The 2,500-nt window shown below is 53.2% G+C and overlaps 1 protein-coding gene across 1 annotated transcript in view; it reads right to left on the bottom strand.

Moving 5' to 3' along the window:
* Nucleotides 1–2,500, bottom strand: part of LOC134444411 (interferon alpha/beta receptor 2-like) — a 56,194-nt gene that overhangs the window by 38,411 nt on the left and 15,283 nt on the right. The gene's annotated exons all lie outside the window — the stretch shown is intronic.

Raw genomic sequence — 2,500 nt, 5'->3', positions numbered from 1 at the left:
CGCTCATATGGAGTGGCAGAGTGTGTGTGAGAGTGTGTGTGTGGTTCCCGGTCATATGCTGTGTCCGATTGTGAGTGTGTGTGTGTGGGTGTAGGTGCGGGTGTGTGAGAACGGAACTGTGTGGTGTGGCGGTGTGTGTGAGAGTTCAAGTTCGAGTGCGAGTTTGAGTGAGAGTGCGTTGCTAATTCTTGTTCGAGTCGTCCGTGTGTGTGTGGCTCCGTCGCTGACATCCTTTGGAGTGTGTGTGTTGTTTGTTTTGGAGAGTGTGTGTGCATGTGCGTGTGCGTGTGGTCGCTTTCTCGCATCCTTCGCTGCTGCTGTCCCACTGGAGTGTGTGTGTGTGTGAGTAAAGGTTGGGCCTCATTGCCACATTTGTGCATATTTCTCTCCTCCTCCTCCTCCTCCTCTTCTTCTTCTTCCTCTTCTCCATTCTCTTCCTCTCTTTTATCCTCTTCTTTCTGCAGCCCCCCCAGGCGGACAGAGAAAAGGTTCACATTTCCAGGTGCTTGTGAGTGTGTCTCTCCGAGTGTGTGAGAGTGTGTGTCTCCGAGTGTGTGTGAGTGTGTGTCTCCGAGTGTGTGAGAGTGTGTGTCTCCGAGTGTGTGAGAGTGTGTGTCTCCGAGTGTGTGAGAGTGTGTGTCCGACTTCTCTCGGTCCCTCTCCTCACTGGATCCTCCCCCCTCTTCCCTCTCTCCATCCCTCCTCTCCCTCGTCTCTCCTCCTCTGCTCTTCCTCTCCTCCTCCCTCCTCTCCCTCGTCTCTCCTCCTCTCTTTCCCTCCTCCTCCCTCTCTCCATTCCTCATCTCTTCTGCTCTACTCCTCCCCTCCTCCCTCTCTCCATCCCTCCTCCCCTCATCCCTCTCCTCTTCCTCCTGTGTGCGTGGCTGTGTGTGCCGTGCGTCTTGGAGACTCCGATTCCCATAAGCCCTCGGGGCATCCTGAACACTACAATTCCCAGAATTCCCTGCTCCAGCTCCCAATGAGCCCTCGAGACTCCGATTCCCATAAGCCCCTTCGCTAGCTCCCGTTGCATCCTGGGATTGCTCCATGTTTGGGGGTCTTCTGTCCATGTAGGCGTGTCCTCTTGCATCTTCGTCATCTTCATCCTCGTCATCGTCGTCATCGCTGATGCGTGTGTGTGACGCCGCACCCCGCCCCCTCGCACACACACCCTCCGAGGTCACACACACCTCCTCAGCAAACACGGGATCAGGCCTCAGGAGGTCAACGCCCGTCACCACACACGTCTGGAGAGAGGGATAGAGAGAGGAGAGAGGAGAGGAGAGAGGAGGGGAGAGAGGAGCAGAGGAGGGGAGAGGAGAGAAGAGTGGAGAGGAGAGAGAGAGGAGAGAGGAGAGAGAGAGAAGAGAGAGGAGAGGTAGTGAGAGAGGAGAGAGGAGGGGAGAGAGCGAGAGAGAGAAGGGGTAGTGAGAGAGGAGAGAGAGAGAGAAGAGGAGAGGAGAGAGAGAGGAGAGAGAGGGAGGAGAGAGAGGAGAGAGAGGGGGGAGGTAGAGAGAGGGGAGAAGAGAGGAGAGGAGAGAGAGAGGAGAGGAGAGGAGAGGAGAGGAGAGGAGAGGAGAGGAGAGGAGGAGGAGAGGAGAGGAGAGGAGAGGAGAAGAGAAGAGAGGAGGGGAGATGAGGGGAGAGGAGAGAGAGGAGAGGAGAGGAGAGGAGAGGAGAGGAGAGAGAGAGAGGGGGGGGGAGGGATAGAGAGAGAGGAGAGAGAGGGATATAGAAAGAGGAGAGAGAGAGGAGAGAGAGAGGAGGGGAGAGAGGGATAGAGAGAGAGGAGAGAGAGAGAAAGAGAGAGGAGAGGAGAGAGAGGGATAGAGAGAGAGAGGAGAGAGAGAGAAGAGAGAGAGGAGGGGAGAGAGGGATAGAGAGAGAGAAGAGAGAGAGGAGGGGAGAGAGGGATAGAGAGAGAGGAGAAAGAGGGATAGAGAGAGAGGAGAGAGAGAGAAAGAGAGAGGAGGGCGGAGATGAACGACAATCCCGTATTCTTCTTAGTGTTTGTTTACCAGCGTGGATCATTGAGTGGGTCTGGCAGTAAAGCATCCGGTCAGTACATATGTTTTGTTTTCGTCCCAGCTGAAGGTATTGATGACCCCCTCTACACTTTGGGTCTTCCTGTGACCTCTTGGCTTCCATTCCATACACTAATACTCTACAAGTCTGACAAATATATAGAGAATTCTAATAATAAAAGTAATCCCTACAAGAGAACTAGAGAGGGGGGAGAAGAGAGAGGGATAAAGAGAATGAAATAAACGTCGACATACGACAAAGTTAATTGTTATGCTCTTGGTCAGGCCTGCTAATTGTTATGCTCTTGGTCAGACCAAATCTCGAAGATAATTGACAGTCGATGATAATCAGGCTAATGATGTGTGTTCAGCTACAGCCACCACGACCAATTGGAATGTCGAAATGCCTGCATTCTGCTTTTTAAGGGGTACTCCGCTTCTATCGTATCTGGTCTTGCTACACAGTCAAGTTTCCT

The sequence above is a fragment of the Engraulis encrasicolus genome, unplaced genomic scaffold, assembly GCF_034702125.1.
Source record: "Engraulis encrasicolus isolate BLACKSEA-1 unplaced genomic scaffold, IST_EnEncr_1.0 scaffold_55_np1212, whole genome shotgun sequence".
In the NCBI taxonomy this organism is placed as follows: Eukaryota; Metazoa; Chordata; class Actinopteri; order Clupeiformes; family Engraulidae; genus Engraulis; species Engraulis encrasicolus.
This window is presented reverse-complemented; position numbering and strand designations above follow the sequence as displayed.